At 47.2% G+C, this 16433-nt stretch overlaps 1 pseudogene; it reads left to right on the top strand.

Annotated features, from left to right (window-relative positions):
* The first annotated feature begins 1050 nt into the window (after positions 1 to 1050).
* The window catches only part of LOC115135957 (homeobox protein cut-like 1), a 168433-nt pseudogene continuing 153050 nt past the window's right edge, over positions 1051 to 16433 (top strand).

Genomic DNA, 16433 nt, shown 5'->3' on the forward strand with positions numbered 1-16433 from the left:
ATACGGACAAAAAGCTTATTTCTCTCAAATGTTATGCTCAAATTAGTTTACATCCATATTAGTGAGCTTTTCCATCCACTGACGTGTGGCATATCAAGAAGTTGATTAAACAGCATAATCATTACACAGGTTCACATTGTGCTGGGGACAAAATGCCACTTTAAAATGTGCAGTTTTGTCACACAAAGCCACAGATGTCTCAAGTTTTGAGGGAGTGTGCAATTGGTATGCTGACTGCAGGAATGTCCACCAGAGCTGTTGCCAGAGAATTTAATGTTAATTTCTACCATGAGCTGCCTCCAACGTCATTTTAGAGAATTTGGCAGTACGTCTTCACCTGTGGGAACGTCTGAGGAAGGTTTGGGAGGGGTTGGTGCTGAGGGGTATTTCTGTCTCTGTTAAAGCCCTTCTGTGGGGAACAACTCATTCTGATTGGCTGGGCCTGGCTGCCAAGTGGGTGGGCATATGCCCTCCCAGGCCCATGCATAGCTGCACCCCTGCCCAGTCATGTGAAATCCATAGATTAGGGCCTAATTAATTTATTTCGATTGACTGATTTTCCTTATATGAACTGTAACTGAGTCAAATCTTAGAAACTGTGTTTCAGCAACACTGGGTCTAGGAGAGATCCGTCACATCAGCCCTAGTCCGACTCTCATACCATGGCTGCGGGTGTCATAGAACAGCAAGGCCTCTGTGATAAAGAACCCGTCTCTTAATAATGACATCACACGACGGCACAGTCGTTTTTTTTCTCTTCTCCCTCTCAATAGAGAAGTGTTGTCTGTCTCTCACAGTGAAGGGTTTCATTCTCTTTGCAGGGTAATAGATGGAAAGATGGCGGGAGCGTGCGGGCTCTTACCAGGCGTTGTGAGGCGTACACAGCACTGTGGGGCTCGGTGTGACAGTGAGTTGTTTTGTCTTGGAGCAGAGCAAGGGGTGGTGTGTATGTGGCACTCAGGTGTGAGTAAACAATGGTAGAGATGGAGGGAGGCAGAGACTGCACTCAATCCACTGTACAAGTTTTCTATAGTTCTCCTGTTGCTCAGCCTATTCCCACTGAGAGGAAATGAAGGACAGGCAATTGTTATCCTCCTTCCTGCTTTCTTTGTTCCATTGTGCTGTCTTATGCCATCTGAAATCTGCACTCTTTCTTTTAGGAGTTAGACATGATGTATGCAATCAAACAGTTACCTGGAGTGAATATTTGTCGTAGAACACTGTGTTTGCTGCTTGGCTTGGTGGTTATTTGTTTCTCCAACTTTACGCCAAGTTCAATGCTATCCTGGTAGTCACTTAACTACCTCAAGGACTTGGTCAATGTTAGCCTGGTAGTCACTAAAACTGAACTCCCCCCTTTCCCAAAGAGGTCCAGTTAAACTCTCCTCTTAGCAAGCTGTATAATTTATCTAATTAGTCGCTGTAAAGCTTGGAAAGTATTTGAGGAATGTGGATTGATGTGGGTGGAGGCTACCACCAGCTCCCTATACCAGTGTGTGTGTTTGTGCGCGGGGGAGGGTGCGCGTGCGAGGCCTACGTGTGTGTGCGCACCATTACACCCAATTGTAAATATAGATGAGCTAAAAACGTCTGACCCCCGCTCCCCTCCCCCCACCACATCCTGTCCTTTAGCAGTGTTGGCTTATCTCTGCATTGTAATTGAGGGAGACGTTAAAACTTGGAGTTTTGTTTTCCTCCTCAGTCTCCTCTCTCACTGTTAACCCTTTATAGTGTCCAACCAACCAACCAGCCAGTCAAACACTTAATCACTCACTCCCCCCTCACAGCATGTCTGTCATTGGCCTGCCTTCTCTTCTCCTCCGTGCCACAAGTGTCAAGTCCAGGAATCTTAATTGGTTTACCATGTTCATTGTCTGGTCAGCGGATACATTGTGGGGAAGGTAAAGGTCTTGAGGAAATGGCCGTGCTTCTCCAGTCAGAGGACTTCATTATGCCCACTCTCACTGCGTCACCAGAGCTATGGTATTTGCGTCATTACATGCTGTCTAGACCGGCACGCGCGTGCATCCGCCATGCAGGTTGATTTTGTACGTCCACCCCAAATGCGATCCAGACACACAGGTTGAAATAACAGAAGGAACTCTGAACTAACTATATTAATTTGTGGACAGGTCGAAACACGTGAAACATTCATGGACATTTAGCTAGCTAGCTTGCTGTTGCTGGCTAATTTGTACTGGGATATTAACATTGGGTTGTTATTTTACCTGAAATACACAAGGTCCTTTTTTTCTGGATCTTTGTAGAATTTTGACCCATTTTGAGTCACACAAAATCATGTGTTTTCTACTCTGACATTTAATCCACAGATTAAAGGGGAATCCTAGTTAGTTTCTAGTAATGTCTCCTCCAGTTCTCTTCTTCTGTGGACTTTATATGTCAGTTGGCTACCAACTTTAAGGTGCATTACCACCACCAACTGGACTGGAGTGTGGAACTTCATCTTTCAATCACCCATGTGGGTATATGCTCCTATAATCCAATGAAGAGATAGGAGAGGTGGTACTTGCAGCGTATCAAGTGTCAAAAATAGAACCAACTTGGAGAGAAAAAAATAGCGCCTGTCTACGCAGACGATCGTTGATGCGCGCGAGCAGTTTAGATGAAATGATTGAATAACATGCATTTGCACATTTATTTTGCAACGCGAGCGGTGTTAGAAGCAGCCTAAACATCAGCTGGCAGATCTTGAACCTAGATGACAGTGCCATATCCACCACTTTTCTGTGGAGCTCATCTCTCTCTCTCTCTCTCTCTCTCTCTGGGCCTCCTTATGAAGCTGAATGGGGGCCTTTTGAAGCGAATCACAGCCCTCTTGTTGCATAATAAATCAGAGGGTGAAGAGAGATTGGGAGAATTGTCAGAGCGAGCGAATCAGTCCCCAATCATTACGGGGCTGGAGCGCGTTTCATATCACTGAGAACCCTCCAGGATTGATCCGCCCATAGACCCTGGCAGAGCAGAGCGCCACAATCTGCGCAGCAGCACTGTGTTTAATTCACACTAATAAAGGTTCTGTCCTAACAACACCCCCCCCCCTTCTACCTCTCCCGGTTCGTTCTCATAATCACCAAATCCTTCAACTGAAGAGCTCTCCATAATGCCTGTGATTATAGACTGATTATAGTGAATACATAATGCTTGCATGTAAACAAGCCTCTCGCAAGGCAGATGTTACAACATCAGTAGCACCAGCAGAAGGCAACCCCACCCCCTCAGACTAATCAAAGTTTTCACGCTTACATAGCAACAGTGGTGGGGGGGTGTTGGTCTGCTGTCAAGCATTAAATCAAATCAAATCAAATTGTATTAGTCACATTCGCCGAATACAACAGGTGTAGTTGTAGACCTTACAGTGAAATGCTTACTTACGCGCCCCTAAGCATGTGGTCTTTGATTGGCTATCAGTTTGAAATGGAGAGAACATCTAACCATAGGCCTGATTTATAGAGCAGTTAGATTGTGAGATCAAACAATGTTTGCAAATTGGTCACGTTGAATGGGGACGACCCATTTTTCTGTTTCTGCTAGTCTAAATCACAGCGGTGTAGGCTGTGTCCATTAAAAGGCATGAAGAGGTAGGCAATAAATAGGCCATACGAGCGAATAATTACAATTTAGCAGATTAACACTGGAGTGATAAATGAGCAGATGATGATGATGTGCAAGTAGAGATACTGGTGTGCAAAAGAGCAGAAAAGTACATTTTTAAAAAACAGTATGGGGATGAGGTAGATAGTCTGTAAATAGCCCACCCAATCTATGTACAGCTGCAGCGATCGGTTAGAATGTAGTACCATAAACCCCTGTACCTCTATCCAGAGTGAAGGAGTGTTTTTCATTGGTCAACAACCACCTTATTGTTCTTACCATAAAGCTACATGCTGGGAATTAGCACACAAATGTATGATAATAGCCAGCATTTCGCTTAATTGGATGAAGTAGTTACGTTTTTTTTCTTCTCCGAGGTAGTCCACTCTCTGTGAGAACCAGCACCCGTTCTGAGAAACTGTTTGGGAGTTGTTGTTACCAAAGAGGCCAATGACATTTCAATGACCACTGCAGTTTTTCAAAGAACAGTCCTCTTGGTTATGAGGCATGGCTGCTACTACTCTCAGATAATATTTTCTCCTCCCCTTCTCTTACATGAGCACCATGCCCTCCAGAGGCCCCCTCCCAGTGAATTGGCTGGTTTTGATTGCTCGATCTGGCAGTCAATCAGGCAGGAGGAAGGTCATAGCGAAGGTGAGAACTGTACAGGCACAATGATTCCATTGTGGGCACGCTCGGGTAGGTGAGGTCCTCATGGTGGGGGAATTAAATTAAAACACACGCTCCTAGGTCACTGTGCTAATAAAAAAGATAAAACCCCTAGATAAGAATACATATGAGTTTATTATGGAGTAAATAAAAATAACTTTAAAGATGCTGTTAAGGACGGTTTCTAGAAGGACTGTGAATTATGAGGACAGTGTGTTCCTTCCTTGTGGGGACATTTGTTCCATACTACGTCCCACCACAGCACACTATCAGTCTCGTCCCGCTGATATACAGTTGAAGTCGGAAGTTTACATACACCTTAGCCAAATACATTTAAACTCAGTTTTTCACAATTCCTGGCATTTAATCCTAGTAAAAATTCCCTGTCTTAGGTCAGTTAGGATCACCACTTTATTTTAAGAATGTGAAATGTCAGAATAATAGTAGAGAGAATTATTTATTTCAGCTTTTATTTTTTTCATCACATTCCCAGTGGGTCAGAAGTTTATATACACTCAATTAGTATTTGGTAGCATTGTTTAACTTGGGTCAAACATTTCGGGTAGCCTTCCACAAGCTTCCCACAATAAGTTGGGTGAATTTTGGCCCATTCCTCCTGACAGAGCTGGTGTAACTGAGTCAGGTTTGTAGGCCTCCTTGCTCGCACACGCTTTTTCAGTTCCACCCAAATATTTTCTATAGGATTGAGGTCGGGGCTTTGTGATGGCCACTCCAATACCTTGACTTTGTTGTCCTTAAGCCATTTTGCCACAACTTTGGAAGTATGCTTGTTGCCTCAATATATCCACATAATTTTCCTGCCTCATGATGCCATCCATTTTGTGAAGTGCACCAGTCCCTCCTGCAGCAAAGCACCCCCACAACATGATGCTGCCACCCGCATGCTTCATGGTTGGGATGGTGTTCATCAGCTTGCAAGCCTCCCTCTTTTTCCTCCAAACATAACGATGGTGAGTATGGCCAAACAGTTCTATTTCTGTTTCATCAGACCAGAGGACATTTCACCCCAAAAGTACGATCTTACTGGCGGTTTTGGAGCAGAGGCGTCTTCCTTGTTGAGTGGCCTTTCAGGTTATGTTGATATAGGACTCATTTTTACTGTGGATATAGATACTTTTGTACCGGTTTCCTCCAGCATCTTCACAAGGTCCGTTGCTGTTGTTCTGGGATTGATTTGCACCTTTGCACTTTTTTGCACTCTCCTTCCTGAGCGGTATGACGGCTGCGTGGTCCCATGGTGTTTATACTTGCTAGGAGACAGAACGCGTCTCCTTCCCGAGCGGTATGACGGCTGCGTGGTCCCATGGTGTTTATACTTGCGTACTATTGTTTGTACAGATGAACGTGGTATCTTCAGGCGTTTGGAAATTGCTTGCAAGGATGAACCAGACTTGTGGAGGTCTGCATTTCTTTTTCTGAGGTCTTGGCTGATTTCTTTTAATTTTCCCATGATGCCAAGCAAAGAGGTACTGAGTTTGGAGGTAGGCCTTGAAATACATCCACATGTACACCTCCAATTGTCTCAAATGATGTCAAGTTGCCTATCAGAAGCTTCTAAAGCCATGACATCATTTTCTGGAATTTTCCAAGCTATTTAAAGGCACAGCCAACTTAGTGTTTGTAAACTTCTGACCCACTGGAATTGTGATACAGTGGAATAATCTGTCTGTAAACAATTGTTGGAATAATTACTTGTGTCATGCCAAACTATAGTTTGTTAACAAGAAATTTGTGGAGTGGTTGAAAAACATGTTTTAATGACTTCCGATTTCAACTGTATGTTCCATACTACGTCCCGACCACCACATCACACTGTCAGTCTCCTCCTGCAGATATATGATTCACAGCCTATTAAAACATCCGTCACAAATCTGTTACCAGGGCGCAGTTTGAACACTGGGACGTTTATTAGAAACCAATGTTAATGTAATTCCCCTTCTCCATGTAGGTTAAACTGACACTCCAATTTATGGCTCCAGTTTATTCGGCTTAAGGCACACTTCACTCTGACCAGACCATTAGGAGAGCTTTAGTATGCATTACCCCTCGCTTCAAGTCAACGGATTAGGACTGAAGGTTAAGTTATCTCCAAGACACATACATACACACGTCAAGGTGACATTTTAACCTGCATTGCCAAATCTGTATTGTCGATGGGTTCTAATCGGACCTCCTTGTTCCAAGACCTGTTCTGAGATCTTGTGTAAACGACCGCCTAGCTTTTGAGACTGTGTCAACGAGTATGAATAGCCTAGCGTGGCCATAAAGCCTGGTCTGTTTTAACTGGTAGTGTTAGCGAAAACAAAACATGAGGCTTTGATAAAGGTTTTAGTGTGCCGCCTCACTACAATGCAAATAGATTAGCCCTCCTCTTAATGTTAACAGCAGCTGTTGGAGCAGCCAGGACAGAGCAGACACTTGTATTTGCTATTTGCCTAAAGCTCCTTTGAAGTGGTACCGAGAGCTAGACACCTCCCTCCCTCCCTCCCTCCCTCTCTCCCTCCCTCCTTCTCTCCTTTCTCCTTCTCTCTCTCCTCTCTCCCTCTCTCCCTCCCTCTCCATATGTTTTGATAATGGCCCAATGCTCTAGTCTAGTTAGCATGGGCTGTCTTTTTAGTAAAGCTGTCAATGTACTGTGAAGGCCTTGTATGCTGACGTACTAACGGAAACCCTCAATACTATACAGTACACACACAATCATACAGCGCTGCAATCTGTGACTCATATCTGTGAACATGGGTGGAGAAAAGAATATAATGCCTGTCCACATATATTCAAATCAAATGGAGATTATCAGGACGACCACTTTCATGAGTGTAATTCTGGAAATGAGTTGCACCTCATTAACCTTGGTTTTGCTTTGTGCTGTTTTTCTGGCCTTTACAGTTGTACTGTACATTCCCAGACTGTAGTGTGTGAGGCACAGAGGTGAGGTCAGATTGCAGAAGGGTAGTCATTGGTGATGTTGTCACTCAGTAAGTGCACCTGAACAGAAGAGTTGTTTCATTCGTGGCAGTGTGGCGTGTTCCAACCGTCATTATACAGATGTCCTAGTAGATAAAAGACACAGACTCTGGGAAGAAATCGGCTCCAGCAGTGTAGCGGCAATATCTGTTCCACCTTCGTTTTGTTCCACATACAGAAGGGCTAGATGATGTCTTTTTCTGCACTGCGCCTATTTAAGGGTGGATAAATTGATGCCGTTTTTAAACCCGTCGCCGGCTGTTGATGAAGTTAACTTTTTGAAAACCTGCACCTGCTTATACTCAAGATATGGGGTCAGCTGATGCGTAGATCAACTTTGTTTTGTCTGCTGTTACCCAATTAACTTTTATGACTGTCAGCCTATCATGATAATCTATTTGGAAAGATTCAAAGCTGCATCTTGAAAAGCTTTTTGCATGAATCTGAAGTTGGTCAGCAGTTCTCCACAACAATACCATCTTCAGAAAATGCCCTCTGCCTTTTATTGGTTTCAATCAGAGTAAATTGTTCCATTGCCCCTAACCAACCCCCCTCCCTCAACTACCCTTAATGATCTTGAGATTGAATTTGTGATCTGGTCTGTTTTGAGGGGAGCTTGGTTGGAGTAGGCAGGGAGTGAGACAGGGACGCAGAGAGGGAGACGGACAGAGACGCAGAGAGGGAGGGAGACGGACAGAGGAACAGGGAGACACACAGAGGAACAGAGCAAGAGACGCACACACATACACACACAGGGAGAGACACACACAAAGAGAGAGAGAGAGACACACACACACAGAGACACACACACAGGGGAACAGGGAGACACACAGGGAAACAGGGAGACACACAGGGGAACAGGGAGACACACAGGGGAACAGGGAGACACACAGAGCAACAGGGAGACACACAGGGGAACAGGGAGACACACAGGGGAACAGGGAGACACACAGGGGAACAGGGAGACACACAGGGGAACAGGGAGACACACAGGGGAACAGGGAGACAAGACACACAGAGGAACAGGGAGACACACAGGGGAACAGGGAGACACAGGGGAACAGGGAGACAAGACACACAGGGGAACAGGGAGACACACAGGGGAACAGGGAGACAAGACACACAGAGGAACAGGGAGACACACAGAGGAACAGAGCGAGACACACACACACACACACACACAGGGAGAGACACACACACAGAAAGAGAGAGAGAGAGAGACACACACAGAGACAGAGACACACACACACACACACACACGAGAGAGAGAGATGCACACAGAGAGAGTGAGGGACACCGAGGGAGACACACAGAGGAACAGGGAGACACACACACACACACAGAAAGAGAGAGAGAGAGAGAGACACACACACACGAGAGAGACGCACACAGAGAGAGTGAGGGACACCGAGGGGGAGACACAGAGAGAGTGTGAGACACAGAGGGAGGGAGATGGGGACACAGGGAGAGAGACCCAGAGAGAGAGATATTCCCTTCAGCTCATGCAGCTGATAGCATCTGGCACAGTCAAGCTCTCGAGGGAGCGTGGTAATCTGTTCCATCAGCGTTTACTACTGAACAAATTAACTAAGACAAGCACCACTGCCTGAGCCAGCAAAATTCTTCCATTACAAAAATTATAAAGCCATTATAGAGCACAATTTGGTCCTTTATTTAAGCATGGCTGCTGTGAGAGGCGGCAGGGCCCGATGTAGGCTGAGAGGGCCGACGCTATGGAGCCTGGAGATAGGGTAGGGTGGGACACACTGAGGGGGGTGGGGGTAGGACGTGTGAGAGGGGTTTGGCCACATCTGTCCTCCTAGTGTTGGTGAAGTTGGTCACGCCCCCCTATGATGGAATAGTCAGCATTTGTGACGGTTAATTTTGAAGTAGTATAAGCAGTGGTCTGCGTGTTACCCTATCATACTCACTAGCCTATGCCATAGCTCCTACAGCTATGCCAGACAGTAAATGAATCATATAGCCTAGGCTATTCTTACACGGATTCTGAAATAAAATGCCAGTTTCTATACACCAAGGCCTCATGTAGCCTGGACACATTAACTTTTCTGGGAGAGACCACTGAGGGCCAGGCAGCTTCTTCCCCCTGCGTGCTGCCATAGAGTTACATTGACAGTGCCTGTCCAACAAGGCTCAAGGTCATTGGACACAGATAAGTCAACGTCTTTTTTCCGGTAACTTTGATTGGACTGATATGTGTTTACTTCATTGTTTACCACGTCTTCTAGCTAGTTGAAAAGTTCTATAGAATCATGTTGACTCCTAGCAAAGGATTTGGTCAGGTGGCCCAACAAGTGACATATCGCAGCTTTAATGTTTGATGTGGTCCAGTTCCATGGGTATAACAGTAACTAGGCAATAGATGAAGAGAGGGACTTGCTTTAATCTTAACTGCACAATCTTGGTAACAGGCAGGCAGACACATTCAGAATGGTGTTTTGCCTGCATCCCAATACTCGAACAATGTAGCAATATTGTAGACTCATGCTGAATTTGACTATGGGAAGTCAACTGATCAGAATTCTAGCGTTTGTGTGTTTAGTGGTTTCATATGAGCTTTTTTAATTGAGTTTCCTCCACCAGTATTTTCATGTTCTAATCACCACTGGTGAGCTACGTGGGTGGATGAAGACAGGGGGCTGGGGTTGGGCTGACTCGTCCTGTTGATAAAAACATAATTACCCAGCTCCCTGGGCCCAACCCCACCCCGCGGACGGGCTCAGCGCCGGCGCATTAGGAGATGGGTTAGGAAGCCTAGTGCTAATCAATTTGAGTTGATTAGCCAAATCGTTTGCATAATGGGCATCTGCTAATCAGTCTCAAGAGTGTAGCTTTTGGGGGAATGTGGCGTTCCTCCTTTCCACTTCTCCAACCCTCCCTCCTCCTTCCCTCGCTCACTTATCCATTACTCTCTAGTCTAGATACAGCAGGAGAGTATACAGTTGCTGAGAGCTACAGTACAGCTAGCCAGTGCTAATGCGTTAGCTCCCAGGGCTAGCTAAGTCTATATCCTTTCTATTAGCTTGTCTTCCACTCTGCTCAGTGTCCCTGTGGCAAACCCTGGTTTCTGCAGCCTTTCTGTCATATGGGCCCCCCGGGCCAGAGACAGCGGGATGGAGGTAATGTGCAGCGGGCCTCTCCCTGACTCTGGGTCAGTGTTGCCAGCAGGGTAGAGTGGCAGTGCCAGGCCCACCAACCCCTCTACTATGACCTGGGAACAGTTCCCCCTAGCGCCCACTCCACAGAGCTGCAATTAGCATGCCCACCGCGGCAGAGGTGGCACCACAGGGATTGTGGGCGAAGGTTGACGTCTTGAAATATGATGCACACACATGGCCTTAAAAAGACACCAACATTTTTTATTGTACCCAAATTATTTTAGGTTTGGGGCCAAAGTAGGAGGTGCGTCTAGGGTGACCCATCTGCTGACGTTCCCAGAAGGAACACAGGCTCTATTTCCTAGATTGTCCTCCTCAGTGAAACAGCTCTTATAGCAGACTTGAGGAGGATCTGGGAGCAGATAAAAGTGGGAGAGCGAGACTGAGAGAGTTGTACTGTGTGCTCTAGCTGGCCCCTCCAGACGTGGTGGTTGGTAGTGGTGGTGGGTAGTGGTGGTGGTGGTTAGTGGTGGTGAGTAGTAGTGGTAGTGGGTAGTGGTGGTGGGTAGTGGGTAGTGGTGGTGGTTGGTAGTGGTGGTGGATAGTCATAGTGGTGTTGGTGGTGGGTAGTGGTGTTGGTTGTGGTAGGTTGTGGTAGTGGTGGTTGGTAGTGGTAGTGGTGGTTGGTAGTAGTGGTGGTTGGTAGTAGTGGTGGTGGTTGGTAGTAGTGGTGGTGGTTGGTAGTAGTGGTGGTGGTGGTGGTGGTTGGTAGTAGTGGTGGTGGGTAGTAGTGGTGGGTAGTAGTGGTGGTGGTGGGTAGTAGTGGTGGTGGTGGTGGTGGTTGGTAGTAGTGGTGGTGGGTAGTAGTGGTGGTGGTGGTGGTTGGTGGTGGTGGTGGGTAGTAGTGGTGGTGGTTGGTGGTGGTGGGTAGTAGTGGTGATGGTGGGTGATGGTGGTGGGTAGTAGTAGTGGTGGTGGTAGTGGTGGGTGGTGGTAGTAGTAGTGGTGGTGGGTAGTGGTGGTGGTGGGTAGTAGTAGTGGTGGTGGTGGGTAGTAGTGGTGGTGGTGGTTGGTAGTAGTGGTGGTGGGTAGTAGTAGTGGTGGTGGTGGGTAGTAGTGGTGGTGGTGGTGGGTGGTGGTGGTGGTGGGTGGTGGTGGTGGGTAGTAGTGGTGGTGGTGGGTAGTAGTAGTAGTGGTGGTGGTGGGTGGTAGTAGTGGTGGTGGTGGTGGTGGGTGGTGGTGGTGGTGGGTGGTGGTGGTGGGTAGTAGTGGTGGTGGTGGGTAGTAGTAGTAGTGGTGGTGGTGGGTGGTAGTAGTAGTGGTGGTGGTGGTGGTGGTGGGTAGTAGTAGTAGTGGTGGTGGTTGGTAGTGGTGGTGGGTAGTAGTGGTGGTGGGTAGTAGTGGTGGTGGTGGTTAGTAGTAGTGGTGGGTAGTAGTGGTGGTGGTTAGTAGTAGTGGTGGTGGGTAGTAGTGGTGGTGGGTGGTGGTGGGTAGTAGTGGTGGTGGGTAGTAGTAGTGGTGGTGGGTGGTGGGTAGCGGTGGTTGGTGGTGGGTGGTAGTAGTGGTGGTGGGTGGTAGTAGTGGTGGTGGTTAGTAGTAGTGGTAGTAGTGGTGGTGGTTAGTAGTGGTGGTGGTGGTGGTGGTGGTGGTGGTGGGGTAGTGGTGGGTGGTGGGTAGTGGTGCTGGTGGTTGGTAGTGGTGGGTAGTGGTGCTGGTGGTTGGTAGTAGTAGGGTGGTGGTTGGTAGTGGTGGTGGGTAGTGGGTAGTTGTGGTGGCTGTGTGGATTAAAGTGGAGGCTGCAATCTGGCTTGCTCAGTTCCAGCCTAATTAAGGTGATTTGTTCCCTGCATCTGGCTCCCAGATGTCAGCCTCAACTGCCTCTCTCTCTCTCTCTGCCTCTCTCTCTCTCTCTCTCTGCCCCCTCTCTATCTGCCCCCCCCCCCTTTTCTCTCTGGCTCTCCCTTTTCTCTTTTCTCTCTTGCTGTCTCTCTCAGAGCAGAGACGACACACGCAAACACATACACAGCGTCGGCGAAGGCCCATCTTGACACTGCTTGTCAGTAAGTCACTTCACACGTCCCAGTCCAATGGGGAATTATATCATCAGAATAACTATAGATACTTGTGGATTACATTATGACAGGTTCAGAGTCAGACATAACATTGTGTAGGGGGCTTCATCCTCTGTGTGGATATTCTAAAGCTTAGGCTAGTAGCCTGGCTGCAGATGCCTCTGAATAGTACTATTAGCCTACAGTATAGTCTCCTCCTAGCCTGACTTGTCCATGCTGATCTAGAGTCAGTGTTTATATCTCCTCTGGGTACCTCTCTCCCAATATTGATGATCTGGGATCTGCCCTATGACATTTACATGCATAGAGACCATAAAGGCTGCTGGTGAATTTCTGCCTGTGAGAAAAGCTATTTTCCTTTCTCTCTTGAATACATTTTTTAGTGGAAATGCTGCCTGGATCAAAGTAGTTGTACTTCTTTTTCTACACTTCTATCTGTAGTTAAAGATGGAAGATGTGCTGAAAGAAAGGGGGGAAGAAGGGAGTGTATGTGTACATTTAATGTGTGCGTACACTGTACAGTGTGTGTACTGTACATTGGGGTGTGTGTGATGCCAGCGTGTAAGTAGTCATGGTGCCTGTGCTAGTGTCATATCTAGGTCTGTCTGTCTCTGTCTTTCTCTTCTCTCTCACGCTCCCCCTCTCCCAGTGAAGGGCTAGTGGTGCCAGACTACAGGAGGGAGAGGAGAGAAGATGAGGCTGATACTGTCTCTCTCTTTCTCTTCTCTCTCACGCTCCCCCTCTCCCAGTGAAGGGCTAGTGGTGCCAGACTACAGGAGGGAGAGGAGAGAAGATGAGGCTGATTCTGTCTCTCTTTCTCTTCTCTCTCACGCTCCCCCTCTCCCAGTGAAGGGCTAGTGGTGCCAGACTACAGGAGGGAGAGGAGAGAAGATGAGGCTGATACTGTCTCTCTCTTTCTCTTCTCTCTCACGCTCCCCCTCTCCCAGTGAAGGGCTAGTGGTGCCAGACTACAGGAGGGAGAGGAGAGAAGATGAGGCTGATTCTGTCTCTCTCTTTCTCTTCTCTCTCACGCTCCCCCTCTCCCAGTGAAGGGCTAGTGGTGCCAGACTACAGGGGGGAAAAGAGAGTTAAAAGAAGAGGGGTTTTCTTGTTTGTCTGCTGATGTAAATGACGGTCACCCCCCACAGAGCCCTGTGTAATCATTTAGTGTTTTCTCCTCCTCCCCTCTTGGTCTCACAGAGAGAACTGAATGCCACAGCCACAGCGCTGGCCAACAGACAAGATGAGAGCGAGCAGTCCAGGAAAAAGCTCATCGACCAGAGCCGCGAGTTCAAGAAAAACACACCAGAGGTGAGTGTCTGCTCTGCTTCTGCCTGTCCCTACTTACCCACACACACACACACCACATTAGTAGAGGCACGACAGACAGGATGTGTGTGTCTGTGTTGATGTAACGGACATGCAGCATCATGGCCGAACAGACGTGTGTGTGTAGACCCTCGTCATCAATGCCTCTATTGTCATCCGACGGGGACACATCACCCGTCCCCTTTGTCGGGGGCGGGGTCAGGGGTGGGGTCAGGGAAATGGTGCCCAGTCAAGCGGAGGAGACAATGTCCTCTTATTGTTCACTGGCCCTCCGCCCCCCACCCTTCTTTCAGCTGCTTCCACTGCCGTTTTGTGTGTTTTTATTTACCTTTTGGACAGTGTCTCTTCCTCGCGAATGGCTGAGCTCCTCATTTGTTCCTTCTCATTGGATTCCACTTCCCATGCGATCCAGTTAGCCCATCCTTACATTAGCCCATGCTAGCATAGTTTTTTAAAACACCATTCATTACATGTCATTACATAGGCTACTCAATGCTCCTCCCTCTTTTAAGCTCCAACTCAAACCAGGTTTGTCAGTACAATCGGAAACCCTCTGGGAATCAAAGGATGACCTTAGTAGTCAGTAGTCTGAAACCACCAGCCCACAGCCACCCCCTCAAACTGAACTCTATTACTCCACTACGACCACCTTTTAAGGAATATTCCTTGTCGCATGGTTGGTCAAGGCTGTTCTGGACAGTTTTGATCGGCCCTGCTGCTTTTCTGTGAAGTCATGTCTTGAGTTGGTAAAAACTAGCGCCGCGTGTGAAGAGTTTTAAGGGGTGAGCGGTTCTTTATTTCAAGAAAACTCTGCTGCGGATCTGATTTAAGCTGCCAAGGCTTAGGTATGCTGGCAATGCCTTGGCAATGAAGGAACAACGTCCAACAGAGGCTTCAATTATCGTTACGTCAATATATTTCGGCACAAGAAAGTGGCTCTTTTGATTCTTGTCTTTGATGACAACACTGTGATTCTCAAAATGGCAACCTAATTGGAGGCCGAGAATTGAAGATTGTAGAACAGATGTTAGATTTTTGAAATATTATTTTAAATTACACCAAATTACCCGAAGAAATGCAGTAGTAGACTCTTGTCCCTCCTACCCTTAGCTCCGTCAACTGTTCCCATTGAAGAGTGACCACTACCTAGCCTATTCTCCTCTGCCTTGTCAGTTATTCTACCCTCCTAGCACCACCACCATCGTTTTCACAGGTTGCCATTTTCTCATGATCCTAAAATGCATCGATGCTGATGACATAAACCCTCTATTCAGACAGAAAATGAGCCCATTTTGCACCGCAGAGTTCCTCGGGGGGGTGGATTTGTTTTCCACCTAAATCTTGTAAACACCAGGAATGCGTGACACTCCAGCTGTGCGAAGTGGTGCGGCCATTGTGTCCACCCGCCCGCCTCGGCTCCACGTCATGTGACCCTTTTGTGAGGTTCCTCCGTCGCCATGGCTCTCCTCTCCTCAAACAAAAGAGAGCGCAGGAGAGAGCAATGTGAAATATAAAGAGAACGAAAGAGCGAGAAGAACAAACAGACTGCAGGTGGGAGGACAGATGAGTAGCTTAATTTACTTACTGTAGTTGAAACAGATATTCATCCGTTCAAACAATATTGAATGTAAAATGGATAACAAAAACTACTCATCAGATAATATGTACTGAATGTACTATTGCACCCACACACAGTCTTAGATGACGGCTTGGTGTTCTAGGTCTGGGCCCACCTGAGTCAGCTCATTCTCAGGGCCCATTAGTCTGTTTGGTGATTTACAGTAAGCTGCCGGCCAGGTCATTGTCATTGCTCAGGGCAGTGCTGCCCATCTCTGTCTGCCCCCCCCCCCCCCACCCCAACGCAGCACAGCAGTGCTATGTGCTGTGTCAGCAGCAGCCGTGCCATGCGTCATTCTGGGCCCTGATGACCCATGGTGCTCTGGCACACAGAGGCAGACCTAATGCACAGCAGACAAAGAGGTCAGGAATCGGGTATCTTTTAGAACAGGACAACAACACCTCAACAGGATAGAGGGGAGGACTGAGATCCAGCTTCCGTTCCACTCATTCATATCCCTTCTATGCAGAGGTCTGCACACCATTATGAGATATAATAACCTATTGGTGTGTTGTGTGTTTGATATTGTCTGTTTGTATGACGTCTCTGGAACGGACAGGTTGTGATCCATGGTATAAGATGGTCGGCAGCTGAGTTGTGGGCCCATTGGCAGGTGGTTTCTCTGGTGACTAGAGGCGGTTCTTATACAGCAGACCTATTGAGGGTACACTGTCAATGTTTGGCACAATCGTTGGCTCACTACCCCAGAGGCCCCTTTCTTAGTCAGAGGAGTACGTCCCCAAAGTCATAAACCGCTCAGTCTACTAAGGAAGAGAGGGGACAACGTGGCTTAGTCACTTTCAGCATAATGGTCAAGTTTATGTAACCATGAACTCCTTAGTTTCAGTTTGTCAGAAATTCTGTAAAAAAATAAAATAATAATAATAATCTATTGAACCTCAAAGGAGTGATGGATCACTATGTAGACCTGGGCCTCCACAAGGAGATCACACTGATGTGAGTTGAAATGACTGATGACATAATGAAGATGTCTCTTTCATTAAGAGTGACATTGTGTCAGTTCTGTCA

This window comes from Oncorhynchus nerka, linkage group LG10, assembly GCF_034236695.1.
Source record: "Oncorhynchus nerka isolate Pitt River linkage group LG10, Oner_Uvic_2.0, whole genome shotgun sequence".
Taxonomy (NCBI): Eukaryota; Metazoa; Chordata; class Actinopteri; order Salmoniformes; family Salmonidae; genus Oncorhynchus; species Oncorhynchus nerka.